Raw genomic sequence first — 16,522 nt, forward strand, 5'->3', positions numbered from 1 at the left:
GGAGTCCTGTGGAACCCTATGGACTTCGTAGAAATAGAGATAACAAGGGTAAGTTCTTACCATATCTCTTATTTTCTACTGCAGGGTCCATAGGGTATCCACAGGATACCTTGGGGATGTCCCAAAGCAGTATCCTTTAAGGGTGGGGACGCTCCTGTGCTGAAAGGAGAATCCGCCGCCCGAAGGAAGCATCCTGAGAGGCGTAGGTATCAAAAGCATAATACCGGACGAAAGTATGGACATATGACCACGTGGCTGCCTTGCAAAGCTGAACCGCTGAGGCGCCACGTCGAGCTGCCCACGAAGGACCCACAGACCTAGTGGAATGAGCCCTAACAGAAGATGGAACAGGAAGGCCTTCATGAACATAAGCTTCAGAAATAGCCAGGCGAATCCATCCTGCCAACGTTTGCTTATTTGGCAGGCCAACCCTTCTTTCGGAAGCCATAAAGGACAAACAAAGAGTCGGACTTCCTAAAAGAAGCAGTGCGGTCAACATAAATTTTTAAGGCCCGCACCACATTCAAGGTGGCCTCACCAACCGAAAGGTCCGAAGAATTAAAGGCCGGCACAATAATTTCCTCGTTGATATGGAAACTAGACACCACTTTCGGAAGAAAATCAGGACGAGTGCGAAGCACTGCCCTGTTTCTATGAAAAATTAGAAATGGAGGGTGACATGACAGGGCCCCCAATTCCGAAACCCTCCTGGCCAATGCAATGGCCAGAAGAAAAACTGTCTTAAGCGTAAGCCATTTCAAGTCCACTGAGCCCAGTGGTTCAAATGGCGGTCCTTGAAGAGCTCTTAGGACCACAGCCAGATCCCAAGGCACCACAGGTGGAACAAAGGGAGGCTGAATACGCAGTACACCTTGCATAAAGATGCGGACATCAGGAATCGTATCAATCATACGTTGAAACCATACAGACAGTGCTGACACCTGTACCTTCAGAGAGGCAAGGCGAAGACCTTGATCTAAACCTGCCTGTAGGAAAGCCAGCATCCTGGACAACCGAAAAACTGAGGAGCATAACCTCTAGGGCGACACCACTGAAAGAAAGCATGCCATACTCGATGGTAGATGTGGCAGATGAAGGTTTCCTAGCTCGTAGCATGGTGTTGACCACCGAGCTGGAAAAACCCCTGGACCTCAAGAGGGCAGTCTCAATAGCCACGCCGTCAAAGACAGCCGACCCAGGTCCGGATGATGACAAGGACCCTGAGATAACAGGTCCAGACGTTGAGGCAACAGCATCGGAGTGTCTACTGAGAGACTCCGAAGATCTGAGTACCAGTGCCGTCTGGGCCACGCTGGAGCTATCAGTAGGAGTGTGTCGCCTTCTTGCTTGAATTTGCGTATCACTTGAGGAAGAAGGGAGAACGGAGGGAAGAGGTATGCATACTGGAGGTCCAACTGACCGACAGAGCGTCCACAAGATAAGCTTTTGCGTCTCTTGTTCTTGACCCGAACACCGGCAGTTTGTTGTTGTGTCAGGAAGCCATGAGATCTATCTCTAGTAGGCCCCACTTGTTCACCAGTAGCTGAAACACATCCTGATGAAGAGACCACTCTCCTGGATGCACGTCTTGACGGCTGAGTAAGTCTGCTTCCCAGTTGAGGACTCCTGATATGAACACTGCTGATATTGCAGTGAGATGCTTTCCGCCCAGGCTAGAATGCGGGACACCTCTGTCAGAGCCGCCTGACTGCGGGTCCCTCCTTGGCAATTTATATAAGCCACCGTGGTGGCGTTGTCTGACTGTACCTGCACGGGTCTTCCGTGCAGGACCTGTCTTGCCTGATGGAGAGCCTTGAACACTGTTCGAAGCTCCAATATGTTTATTGGAAAAGCAGCTTCTGCTGGTGTCCACCTTCCCTGGAAGAAGGACCCGTCACCGCTCCCCAGCCTCGTAGACTGGCATCCGTCGTCAGAAGGACCCAGTCCGCAATCCAAAAGGGGCGCCCCCTGTTCAGGTGAGTAGTCTGCAGCCACCAGGCCAGAGATAGACGTACCTTCGGGAAAAGCACCATTGTCTGTGTCTTTATCCGCTGGGGCAACCCATTCCATCTGGAGAGGATCAAATCCTGCAGAGGTCTGGAGTGGAACTGGGCAAACTCCACCATGTCGAACATCGACACCATGGAACCCAGTAACCTCATCGCCGAGTGAATAGACACCCGGCGACTCCGCAGGCAAATGTGAACTTTCACCTGTAATGCAGAGATCTTTTCCTCCGTCACAAAGATCCTCTGATGTAGGGAGTCCAACAGAGCTCCTAGATGGAGCATCCTCTGTGGTGGTACCAGGGAGGACTTCTTCCAATTTATCAGCCAGCCGTGAGTCTGCAATACAGAGACTGTCAGTTGCAGATGGCGCTGAAGTTTCTCTGGAGACTCCGCCAACAACAGGAGGTCGTCCAGATAGGGTAACAAGCAAACTCCCTGCATCCGCAGGTGAGCTGCCATAACTGCCATAACTTTGGTAAACACTCGAGGCGCTGTGGCCAGACCAAAGGGCAGTGCCTGAAATTGGATGTGGTCCTGGACCACTGCAAACCGGAGGAAACTCTGGTGCGCCGAGACAATAAGGATATGCAGGTAAGCATCCTGAATATCCAGCGACACCATGAAATCCCCAGGCTCCATCGCTAAAATGATGGTATGCAGGGTCTCGATCCTGAACCGAGGAACCCTCAAAAATTTTTTTAGGGACTTGAGGTTGAGTATTGGCCGGTAGGACCCATTGGGTTTCTGTACCAGAAAAAGATTGGAGTAATACCCCAATCCCCTCTGAGACAAAGGAACCGGCACTATGACCCCATCTTGGAGCATAGAGCGCAATACCCTCTTGAATTCCAGGGCCTTGTCCTGTTTGGACTGAAGACCCGTGGTGAAAAAAACCTGCTGGGAGGCCTCCTGCGGAAGGAGAGGGCGTACCCCTGAGAAACCACTTCTCTTACCCACGTGTCTGAGGTGGTCAGACACCAACTTTGGGTGAATTGCAGAAGTCGGCCTCCCACTTCGGGGTCCCCCAAAGAGAGGCCCGTCCCGTCAGGCCGAAGGCTTGTCGTCGGACTTGGGAGCAGGACATCTGGTACTCCAAGCCTGCTTCTTTGGCTTTGTAGGTTTCTTGGCGGCAGACTGCCTCGGAAAGGACTGCACCCTGGGCTTACTCTGGGTTCAATAGGGTCGAAAGGACGAAGAACCCGACCCTGATGGGACAGTAGCCGATGGCAGGCACGCAGACTTAGCGGCCGCCAGAGTAGCCACAATTTTGTCCAGATCAGGGCCAAAAAGGACTTCTCCATTAAAGGGTAAACCCTCCAAACCCTTCTTGGATCAGCATCCGCTTTCCAAGAACGCAACCACAGTGTGCGACGAGCTGCCACAGCTGCCGAGGAGATCCTAGAAGCAAGAAGGCCTATATCCAAGGCTGCCTCTTAAAGTAAGTGGCTGAGTCCCTGAGATTACCCACCAACTCCACCTGGTCAGGCGATGAGTCCGGGTCCAGAGAGGCCTCCAAAGTATCAGCCCAACACTCCATGGCTCTAGCCACCCAGCACATGGCCATAGCCGGTCTGGATACCCCTCCTGCAAGGGAATACATGGATTTGAGACATATTTCAACCTTGCGATCCGTAGGATCCTTTAAGGAGCACATGGAGGGCATAAGCAATGTAACACTCTTCACCAGACGTGTGACATGAGAATCCACTTGTGGAGGGGTTTCCCATTTGGAGAAATAATTTTCCGCAAAAGGATATGCCACTGCCAAACACCTTTGAGGCTGGAAACATTTACCTGGAGTTTTCCACGTCTCCTCTAAATGATCCACTAGCTGACCAGATAGGGGAAATACCGTAGCGTCACCATTAATATCCTTAAAAAAGGCATATTTGGATTTGGCCACGGGGGGTTCGTCATCTTCAATAACCAAGCCGTACGGACCGCACGTATAAGTATATAGACCTTAGACTTAGATTCCGTCTCCTTAGTACGGAAAGTCTCCTGGTCAGAGAGGTCAAGCATCTCTCCGTCATCAGACGACACATCATAGTGATCAGTCTGAGATTGCAGCTGTCGCTTATGCGGCCGCAATGATGGCTCCCCCTGTAAAACGTCCGACAGGTGTTGCACCGAAGTGGACAATGAACTAACCCACGCAGGCTCTTGTGTGACCTGAGGGGGCGAGAGCAGGAGACTCTGGGGTACCACTAACTGTCTGGGGAACCCCTGTATGGGAGACAACACCATAGACTGCTGTGAGAACCCCATTTGGGGAAACGCAGGGGGCGTCGCTAGCTGGCCCACTAGGGTTGTAAGTGCCTTAGCAAAACAAGTCCAGGGCGGCTCCTGCACAGGTGCAGTGATAGAAATCGGGCGTACTTGTCTGAAACACGCCTTACATAACCCTTCAGAGTTGCCATCACCCTCCACCAGTGGTATGGGGTGATGGCAACTTTGGCTGAAGAGGAAAATCGTGTTCACTGTCAGACATGATGAGTGAACCGGAGCTGTATGTGACACACCACACTGACTAATACTTGTATAGTGAGGCATTAACACCCTGCAACACTGCACCGCAAGGGCTGTAGCAGAGAAGACAGGGATAGGTAAAATGGCTGACAGAGAAGTGAAAGTTACAGACAGCAGCACTAGCATTAAGTCACATACAATGCAGAATAAACCCTGCACTATCAGCGCTGAGATCAACTACACAGACATCAGCCTGGTAGGAAACAGCGCTGCATACTCTGACCTTGCACCGGAGGAGAGTTATGCAAGGGGACCCAAACCACGATGCCGCCGTCATCAGCGTCCAGCAGTGCTTGCCAAGTCCTTAGAAGATGGCCGCCGAGGAGCAGAAAGGAGACCGGCCCAGGGGAGGAGCGCTTGCAGATGCCAGATCGCAGTGGAAAGGTCGTGTGCAGCGGAGGAGGCACCGGCTGCTGTGCAGGGAAGGCCCGCTCCCCTGGCATGCATTTAACCCCCAGGACGCTGGACGTGATCAGATATCGTCGCGGCCCACTGTCCCAGGGGGTAGTGGAAGCGCAGGGTTATGGGGCCTGGCTCCACCCTGCAGCCAGTCCCCAGGGAGCCCCCTGCCTGGGGACTGTGTTGTTCAGCGAGGACCCCACCGCTTACCTTTGTCCCCCGTAAATCCGGCCACAGTCCGGATAACCGGGGTCACCGCTAGCTGTGACCCCAGTTACCCACCAGGATCCCCGGATCAGTACCGGCGTTCTGGTACCAGCGGGGTGTAGGAGTGACTGCATGGACGTCAGTACTGACTGTCCATGCTGTGCACTCATTAGTGTGCAGCCACAGCTGCTAGAAGAAACTTCAGGGGCCTTAACAGACCCCCTCTGTACAGGTGCATCCGACTCCGAGCCGGGCACCATTGAAAACTGGTCGGGGGCGGGGTATAGGAGAGGGACCCCAGTGCATCCTGGGAGGCTGAAAACATAACTCTGTGGTGCCCGGATGTCTGCCGCCATCGCCTATACCCCAAGGTGTCCTGTGGATACCCTATGGACCCTGCAGTAGAAAATAGTATAGTAATAATAATAATAATAATAATAAGCAGTGGCAATTGCAAGGTTGGCGCTGCAGCCCTCGCCACAACTGCCAGGGGGTTCTGTTTAAACAATTAAATTAAGTCTGCTATAAAAGCAGCTCCCGGGAACCGGTCATTAAACTCCCTGAGGAAGGATCAGCTGGATCTCTGTGTGACTGACAAGCGCGCCGGATTGGCCCGCCCTCAGACTCTTGTGTCAGCTAGCTCCCATTGGTGGGGAGGGAGGGTTAGGTTTAGGGGTAGGGTCAGGATGCCGGCATCGGGATCCTGACCCCCAGGGATCCCGTACCCAACCCATTGCAATGACACCATCCAATACAAGAAGATGATCCAATATCCCATCTGTTATCACCTAAATAGGTGTTTTGTAACTACAAAGTAGCACAAACAAAAAAAATAAAATAAACAATGAATATAAAATAAATCTTATATACACTATCTCCTGAACAGAGCTACCCTGAGGCTGGAGCCTAGATACACAGAACTAATAACAAAATCAGCCACATCCTGGAGCACATCCATTTTTATTGTGCCATAAAATGTATACTCTGTATCCATCAAACGTTTCTACAGTGACAAGTCTATGTAACACTCCTGCAGCTGTGATGCTAGGTAATATATGCATTACAATCCTGTGAAATGGGGGGAGGGGTGGGGAGCTAACAGACTAGCACACTGTACATCACAGTCAGCCTCGTTTGCACAAGTCAATGCAAGTATAATGTGCACTTTATTAGATGTAAATGCCTGTTTTGTTATATAGTGAAAACAGCATACATGCTGTAACACATAGCAACCAATCAGATAGAAGCATTCAGTAGTATAACGCCCACTGTTTATGAAGCAGCCCCAAGATCTAATCTACAGCACTCCATGGGGGAGATGTACCAAGCCTTGCCGAGAGATACAGTAGAGTTGCCCAATGCAACCGATCAGCTTCCAACTGTCATTTTATAGTCTGATCTAAATCAATGACAGTTAGAAGCTGATTAGTTGCGTTGGGCAACTTCTCCATTCTATTTCTTTATGGCTTGGTACATCTCCCCCATGTTACACATAGGATGGCAGCAGTAGCAATCAGTCCCTGGGTCCTATAGACGGCCCTGTACATGTCACTTGCAGAGCTGTAGCAACATACAGTAAAGGGGCCCATGCATGTGCAGCTCATTGACACAATTCCCCCATCCCCTGACGCCTGGGTTAGGGTATCGGGGAAATCCAACATGTTGGGATTCCCTGATTTGCCAATACCGGTCAAAAAGTGATCGGGGCCAGCAAGTCGGGGAATTTTAACATGCACAATTTCCCAGACATATCAGCGATCATTGATGCCCCTCGACTGGCGGTTTTGATCACTGATCGGTAGGATTGGGGAATTGCGGCGTTGATGTGTGGTCTGCATTACTGCCAAATGCCTCGATTTTGACAGTACATTCACGCCATGTGTGCTCTTCCCAGTCGGCAGTGACAGTTTAGTTAGAAGGGAGCAGGTCTGTCCTGGGTCTGACCCATTCTGTGTTCCAAATCTCGGGTCAGACCCAGGATTTAGGTGTAAAAGCAGCATTACTGAAGCCACCTCATACATAACAGTACAAGGCCAGAATATTCAGGGGATCCGACCCCAGGTCCTGAGAAGGTATTAGAAGTCCTCTGCAGGCTACAGCCCAGTTATAGAACGTCAATGCGACGTGTGGGTCTCTTGTAAAGTGCTTGTCCTTCAGTAGCTGTTTGTCGTGACTGAAATCAGTCAGGCATTAAATAAGGAAACAAGGACTCAGACACGCTGTCGTGATAATGAATTTACAATATATTATACATGACTCGCCGATAGGCCATGCCAAACACCCTCTGTACACAGGCAATTATCTGCTCCATGGCTGTAATGTTAAATGTCTATATTGCAACTGATCAAAGAAGATTAATTGGGTCTGGCAATAGCCCTACAAATGCTTTGCGTCTACAACTACTGACCCCCCCCCCCCCCCGAATACTAATTATTTTCTGAATTGCTTCTGTCAATTGTGTAGGACTGGATTCTTGTTTATTATGCAGATGTGTTAGCTCTTTATTATTAATATGTTATTATAAGTCTATATACTGTATTGCCTCAGGCAGGGAACATGGATTGCTTGGCTTGGCCCTTTGAGCATTGGGGTTTGTATATTCCCAAACCAAGCAGGTAGGCAAGTCATAAAATCACTCTACTGCTATTAGTTTCACAAAGGCAAGGTCATTCTGTCCCACTCAGTACAGGGTAGTGCTTCCATGGATGTACAGGATGGATAGATGGATAGATAGATAGATATGAGATAGATAGATAGAAGATAGATACATAGAAAGATAGATATGAGATAGATATAAGATAGATAGATAGTTATGGGATAGATGTGGGATGGATAGATAGATAGATAGATAGATAGATAGATAGATAGATAGATAGATAGATAGATAGATATTAGATAGATAGATAGATAGATATGAGATAGATAGATAGAAGATAGATACATAGAAAGATAGATATGAGATAGATATAAGATAGATAGATAGATATTGGATAGATGTGGGATAGATAGATAGATAGATAGATAGATAGATATTAGATAGATAGATAGATATGGGATAGATATATATGGGATAGATAGATATGAGATAGATAGATATGAGATATAGATAGATCGATAGATAGATAGATAGATAGATAGATAGATAGATATGAGATATTGATAGATAGATAGATAGATAGATAGATAGATAGATAGATAGATAGATAGATAGATAGATATGAGATATTGATAGATAGATAGATAGATAGATAGATAGATAGATAGATAGATATGGGATAGATATAAGATAGATAGATAGATAGATATGGGATAGATAGATAGATATAAGATAGATAGAAAGATAGATAGATATTAGATAAATAGATAGATATAAGATAGATAGATAGATACGAGATAGATAGATAGTTAGATAGATAGATAGATAGATAGATAGATAGATAGATACGGGATAGATAGATAGATAGATAGACTGACTTACCAATTGGCCACTTAATATGTCTGGCCTAACATCAAAACTAGGCGGCCACTTAAATTTGCCTGCCCAGTTGTGCTGTCAGCGATGGTGGTATCTGCAGCCACTGTATGGCCAATCGGCAGGTCTCCCATACACACATGCAGATGCACCGATATATCGGCACCGGCTGGGCTGCAGGGCCGACCTGATATGTCTGTGAACGGCGAACAAATTATATATGGACAAGTGATATATATATATATATATATATATATATATATATAGATAGCTATGAGATAGACAGATATGAGATGAATATATACTGTTGATAGATATGAGTATAATTGATTAGAAAATTATAATAATAATAATAATAATAATATATTTTTAAGATTCAGTTAAATAACATGTCACACTGAGCCCTGCCTGTAACATAAATCAGGCTGTGTCATTAAACATCCTGGGTCATTACACTGTATTAATAGAAGCCAGGTTAACATCCAGCTTTGAATAGCCTGCTCTGTGTCTGTATTCCCCGCACAAAGCACGTTGTTAGCACAGGTAAGTGTACAAGGTAATAATACATACACTGCAGATGCACCTCCGAGGTTACCAGGTACAGCTGTCCCCACGTACATGACACCGCTCTTATACCTTCCCAGATACACAGAGATGAGCCCTTTACACCAATGCACTCAGCTTCACACTGACACAAAGGCACTGAGCATTTATATCAGGGGTAATAATATAATATTGCACTGTGTCTCCCTGCACACATCCCAAGGTCACAGTGTTATACCCAGCAGAAGAAGCACCAGGGGTCTACGTCTCATTCGCATCCTCTGCTACTGCAAAGTGCAAATACACAGCGTGCGATCACAGCTACCGGGGGGAGACACATTACATGTATGACCGTATAGACAAGGGGTCAAGGAGTTCCAGGACAAAATGGCCACAACATTGAGAAGAAACAATTAATTGACTATTAATACACAATGCAATGCAGAAGGGTAGAGGGGGTTAAATGTGTCTAATTACCTGGTGTCCTGCATGCCAGGGGGATGTGGTGGTGGGTGCCAGGGATGTCTCTCTATGGCGGGATGCTGCTGGGATGAGGATGCTGCTGCTGGGACTCTGGGTACCATACAGAGAGCTGAGGAGGAGAAGCCTCTTCCTGCCCTTACAGCAGAGCACAGGGTGAAACCACTCAGCACAGGGAAATAGGGGGGGGGAGCGCAGATAGGAGTGATGTGTAGCCTTCGCCAGAGATTCCCCCCAGGGGCACCACGACCTGGCATCTGATTTGTCGTAGTAACAAACGTCAGTCAGTGCTGGGGGCAGGCAGGAGGCGGCAGCCCTGGTACCTGAAGCCAGGTGCTGGCAGCAGCTCCCCCCCCCCTTCCCTGGTGCCAGGCCTAATGTGCCTCTGTGAGAGGCACTGGGGGAACTGAACCTGACAAATTGTGTGTTATTATTAGGTGGATGCAGCTGACAGCTCCCAGGGACTGAGATCTGCATGGCAGGGGATGGGAGGAGGGGGGAGCAAGATGGAGGGGACAACTGGGAGAGATAAGACAGGAGCTGGGGGAGGGAGGGAGATTACTCACAGGCTGAAAGGGCAACAAGTCACATAAAGTGAGATAATGCTGGAATAATGCAGAACCGGTATGTGCAGATAGGAACATACATTAAACAAAGATTTATTTTCTGCAGTAGCAGGTGATCAGATTGCACAGGTTTTTCTTCCCTTCACCCCCCAACTCACTCACACCTGCTTCCTCACCATCCCACTCCCCTCTCACCCCCATATTTCCCTCTGGGGCATATTTATTAATTATCGGGTACTAGACCTGATAACTATAATTTCTTATTGACGCTTATCGTGGCAATAGGACATTTAGGATCGCCGGAATGTAATAACAGACACATGCTGGGACAGGGGCTTTACTGTAATAACAGACACATGCTGGGACAGGGGCTTTACTGCGATCATTTTACTTCTCCTTCGGGAGCTGGACACAGTAGAGCGCATGCATGGTCTGTGAGCGGCGGATGCGGGAGCAGGGAGTAGCGGGGAGGGATCCGTAGGGGTCTAGTTACTAAGCAGTGTTAGGAGACAGAGTGAGAAGTGATAAGGTGCCAGCCAATCAGCTCCCAACTGCCATCTCACAGGCTATCTTTGAAAAATGACAGTTGGGAGCTGATTGGCTGGCACCTTATCACTTTCTTATCACTTTTCACTCTGTCTCCAAACACTGCTTAGTAACTAGACCCTATAATCTTCTACGGAGTGCAGCCTGTAGGCTACAGCAGCTGACGCCATCAGAATATGGGTTTATCTACAGCAGGGGTAACCAACCACGGTCCTCAAGGCACACTAACAGTCCAGGTTTTAAGGATAGCCATAGCTGGGCACAGGTGACTTAATTAGTACCTCAGTTATTTTTATGCAACCATCTGTGCTTAAGTATGGATATCACTAAAACCAGGACTGTTAGTGTGCCTTGAGGACCGTGGTTGGGAATCACTGATCTACAGGGACCAAGCTCCGGAATGCAAAGGTACATTTCAGGGCTGCTTCTGCGATTGAAAACGGGGATTGCAGCAACTAGGTGTAATATCTGCTGTAGTCCCCTGTAGACACATCAAGGAGATACTTAATATTTGGGGGTATCCTCAAAAAACACCCGTATATGTTGACATTCAGAATGTCAACACGCATGTCGGCATTTCAAATGACAATGTTGACACTGACTCACAAACCCCAGTGTGACAGTGGGGGAAATCGCAGTCATGGCCCTCATCCGGTACTCCCCCATCCTATCCCCTCCAGCCTCCTCTGCTACCTCCTGTTACCTGTTCTCATCTTGCCTATCTCTGCAATCTCTCCCACACATCAGGCACTGTACCCTTTGCATTCAACATGTCCTTGTCTCTAACACTCTCTATAGCGACCTCCTCATCTCCTTATATTTGCCGCCAAACTGTTTGAGTGGATCTGCAACAACCTCACCGACTTTCTTTCCTCCCACTCCCTGCTCGACCCATGTCAGTCTGGCTTCCGTCCTCTCCGCTACACTGGAACTGCCCTCACGATAGTCAGCAATGACCTCCTTGCTACCAAATCCAAAGGCCACTACTCTCTGCTCATTCTTCTTGACCTCTGCTGCTTTTGACACTGTGGACCACCTGCAAATCCTTCACTCCCTTGGTCTCTGACAGCTCTTTCTACATCTCCTCCCAAGACTTCACCACTAACAGTAATTGCCCCCCCAAGGTTCTGTTGTAGGACCTCTCCTATTCTCCCTCTATACATCCTCTTTAGGGGAGCTCATCAGCTGATGATACTCAAATCTACCTTTCCTCCCCCTCTCCTCACTCATATCTCCACCTGTGTCTCTGCTATCTCTTCCTGGATGTCCCACTCCCAGTGCTTTCTTAAACTTAACTTCGGATTGAGCTGATCATCTTCCCATCCTCCTGCATAACCTCACCTCCCATAATTTCATTATCTATTGGCAATGCTCTGTCTTGGAGTTATCATGGACTCCTCCCTCTCCTTCAAACCACACATTCAGAACTTTTCGCAGTCCTGTGGTTTCCATCTCAGAAATATTTTTAGGATAAGACCCTTTCTCATCATGGAGGCAACTAAGAACCTCATCCACTCACTGGTCATCTCCAAATTGGTATTGTAACCTCCTCTTATCTGACCTACCTGAATCACACCTCTCTCCAATCCAACCAGTCCTCAATGCTGCTGCTCGGCTCATCTTCCTCTCCAAACGTTCTACATCTGCCTCCCCTCTCCTACAAGCCCTACACTGGCTCCCCTTTCCTTTCATAACCCAATTCAAGGTTCTTACACTCACTTACAAAAGCCCTCACCCAATCTTTAATTTACATCTCCCTTCACATTCTCGCCCGCCCACTTTGCTCCACAAATTCATGCCTCCTTTCCTGCCAACTGATGACTTCCTCCCACTCCTGCCTCCAAGATTTTGCCCGTGCTGCTCCCTACCTCTGAAACTCTCTCTCTCCAACTCTCTACTAAACTTCAAACGGGCTCTCAAGACCCACTTCTTCATCAAAGACATTCAGCTCTCATTCCAGACCACTGCTCCTTCCTCACTGTCACACCCGTCTGTCTGCCCCTCCCATTTAGAATGTAAGTTTCCACAGGCAGGGCCCTCTTCCCTCATGTGCTTCTCCGTTCCCTTACTCATACCATAGCATACTCGTTACACCTAATCCTTTGTTGCTGCCGCCCTGCTGCTTTAGTGTTATGATCACTGATGAGGCAATGTTTATAAACCATGTCCTTGTCCTGCATTGGTTTGTACTGTTTTCATTTTGATCACTTGTAAGGCGCGGCAGACCCCTGGCGGCACCATAAAATTAAGGGTAATAATAATAATAAACAGCTCTCCGTGTGTAATTCTTAATACTGTTTCCGGCTGTGTCTGCTCCCTCAGTCCTGCATGGGACCTTTGCTGGGTCAGAGGCTTGTTGCAGCATTTATCAATCACTCTGGGTGGAGAATCCTGGTAATTGTAAACCCTCCATCCCAGACCATATTAAATATATATAGTATTCCATTACTATTAAATTATTTCAAATTAACATTAAAGTGCTACTAATTACCTCCCCTCTACACAGTCCATATCTAACTTTACATACAGTATGTTCTAGTTCTTCACTCACATCCCGCTGTCCACCAGCTAACACTGCAATCGGGCTGAATCATTATACAATAGGTCAGAGGTTACCAAACTTGGTCCTCAAGGCTCCCTAACAGTCCATGTTTTAAGGATAACCATGCTTGGGCACAGGTGACTTAATTAGTACCTCAGTTCTTTTGATTTAACCATCTGTGCTCAACCATGGGTATCCTTAAAACCTGGACTATTAGAGTACCTCTGCAATAGGTAACACTTAAGCTGCATACACACACAACGATTTTGTTACCAACGATTTTCATGAACGATTATCTGTCAGATTTTTTAAAGTGTAATGAACGATTTTTGCATATTCCCTTAATGAAAATCGTTCAGTTGACAAGTCTGACTGAACTACAAACGTGAACGCGCATGAACGATTATCGTTCATCATTTGACTAATGGTGGGTACACACTGGGCGATAAAGTGGACGACTGAACGATAACGATATCGTTCAGTCGTCCACTTTATCGTCCATTTTTAACCCCAAAACGATAAACGATAACGACGATGCGCCTTCCCGCGGGTCGTTCGTCATCATCGTTCATCGGGCTGACATGCAGGCCAACCTGACGATCTCGTCAGGTTGCTGCATGTTGGGGAAGGGGGAAGAGAGCCCGGCGCTGAACGATATCGTTAATGATATCGTTCAGCGGCTGTGCTCAATGTCAGTAACGACATTGAGCACAGCCTGCCGGGGACACACTACACGATATCGCTCAGGGAGCATATCGTGTAGTGTGTACGCACCATTAGAAAGTGAACGATTTTTTTAAACGATATCGTTTAATGATAATCGTTCAAAAAATTGTTGTGTGTGTATGCACCTTTATCCTCGTGTATTAATCCCTATGCATCCTATAGAACAGGGTTTCCCAACCACGGTCCTCAAGGCACACTAACAGTCCAGGTTTTAAGGATAGCCATAGTTGAGCACAGGTGACTTAATTAGTACCTCAGTTAACCATCTGTGCTTAAGCATGGATATCACTAAAACCAGGACTGTTAGGGTGCCCATCCACTTAAAGATCTGAAAACGACTGCACGATTACGACATTGTAATCGTGCAGTCGTTAGTCAGTCCATGATGAGCCTGCACTGAACGAGCAGTCATTCAGTGCAGGCTCATCAATCATCTGCAAACATGCTGAACCTGATGATATGGTCAGGTTGTCCAGCATGTTTGCCCGATGACAGATGTCTAAACGACCAGCGAGCACGCGCATCGCGATATCGTTCAATTGCTCACATGAATCGTCTAGTGGATGGGCATCGAGGTTGGGAATCACTGCAATAGAGTGTAAACTTGCGAGCAGGGCCCTCTTTCCTCTAGGTCTGTCTTTTATTACCCAGTCTTGCTCTATTATTGTTTGGTCCCAAATGTCAGACAGAGTGGGGGTGGTGTTTCTCAATGAGCTGGCGCTATATTTAATTATTTGAAGGGGGTTGGTTATGATTGGTCTAGTTATGTCGACAGGGATCATGTCGGTATTCATTATGTCTAAATGGATATGTCAACATGATGAACTGTCGACAATCAGTTCCTGGTGGCCTAGCGTCGTCTTACCTTGTGATTGCTTCTGCTGCTAAGTCCCAGCGGCGATATCTCAGCAGCGGCGTTCTGGTATTTTCCCCACTATCCCTAATCCCTACCCCTTCCTCCTAGTACGTAACCATAATATCCCCCCCACCCAGCAGCCTAACCCTAACCATCCTCAGACTGTCGAGATCTCACATGGCGACAGTTCGGTTGTCAACACTGTGAATGCATTGGAATCCTGAAGATGTCCACGTGGTGCCTGTCGACCTTTCTGACTGGATACCATTTGGAGGCACTGCATTATTACGTCTTAAAAAAGAGGCAATAGTTTATAAATACCATTTTTATTTGGTACCAGATTATATTTCCACCTGTAAAAGGGGGCACAATTGAATTATTACATAGGTACCTTCAGCCTAGGGGGTGCAAGGAAGGATTCAATACTATTCAGCATTGGTCAGGCTATCACCCCCCAGAGAGGAGGGAGATATGCAGATGGAGACCCAGATAGCGTACAAACTCCCTGCACTAAGATTTGCAAATGTCTAGCACTACAAGGCGATGACAGCGTCCTGGGGCAGCTGGAATAAACAACTTAATGCAGCGCACTCCCTGTAAGGCGACTTCTAGCACAGCCATCACACCTGGTCTGCTCTATACATCAATCGTAATACAGAGTAGGTAGGCGGTAACAGATACTACATCTTACTGCTGGGGAATCACATACAGCTTACAGCAGTGATTCCCAACCTCGGTCCTCAAGGCACACTAACAGTCCTGGTTTTAGTGATATCCATGGTTCAGCACAGATGGTTAAATCAAAATAACTGAACCACTAATTAAATCACCTGTGCTCAAGTATGGTTATCCTTAAAACCTGGACTGTTAGTGTGCCTTGAGGACCGTGGTTGGGAACCCCTGGCTTACAGACTACACTGGTCATATATATCCTGCACATAATGATGCCTAGCAATCACCTTCCCAATGTAACGAGCACGTTAAGTCCCCAAAAAATATGAGATATGGTAAGAACTTACCCTTGTTATCTCTATTTCTACGAAGTCCATAGGGTTCCACAGGATACCTTGGGGTATAGGTGTGACGTCAGTCGCTGGGCACCATAGAGTTAAGCTTTTCAGCCTCCCAGGATGCACTAGGGTCCCCCTCCTATACCCCGCCCCCGAGCCAAGGCACCTCAGTTAGTTATCAAGCCATAGGCCGGAGGAGGAGAAGGAAGAGAGAGAAAAAAGATCTGGACACATACAAGAATCACATTCTCACCAGAGGGAGACGGAAAACCGGTGACCAGAGCAAAGCCCATCTGCAGCACAGGTGCGACAGGGCGGGAGTCCTGTGGAACCCTATGGACTTCGTAGAAATAGAGATAACAAGGGTAAGTTCTTACCATATCTCATATTTTCTACTTCAGGGTCCATAGGGTATCCACAGGATACCTTGGGGATGTCCCAAAGCAGTATCCTTTAAGGGTGGGGACGCTCCTGTGCAGAAAGGAGAATCCGCCGCCCGAAGGAAGCATCCTGAGAGGCGAAGGTGTCAAACCTGTAATACCTCACGAAGGTATGGACAGAGGACCACGTAGCAGCCCTGCAGATCTGAACTGCCGAGGCACCACGTCAAGCTGCCCACGAAGGACCCACAGACCTA

The 16,522-nt window shown here is 47.7% G+C and overlaps 1 protein-coding gene across 1 annotated transcript in view; it reads right to left on the reverse strand.

The window, feature by feature from the left end:
• Positions 1-9,701, reverse strand: part of SV2A (synaptic vesicle glycoprotein 2A) — a 97,614-nt gene extending 87,913 nt beyond the window's left edge. The window contains exon 1 of the mRNA XM_088474183.1: positions 9,637-9,701. The gene's annotated coding sequence lies outside the window, so the exon portion shown is untranslated. The remainder of the gene's footprint in view (positions 1-9,636) is intronic.
• Between the last annotated feature and the right edge of the window lie 6,821 nt (positions 9,702-16,522).

Source organism: Taudactylus pleione, unplaced genomic scaffold, assembly GCF_031769625.1.
Source record: "Taudactylus pleione unplaced genomic scaffold, aTauple2 ptg000148l, whole genome shotgun sequence".
Lineage (NCBI taxonomy): Eukaryota > Metazoa > Chordata > Amphibia > Anura > Myobatrachidae > Taudactylus > Taudactylus pleione.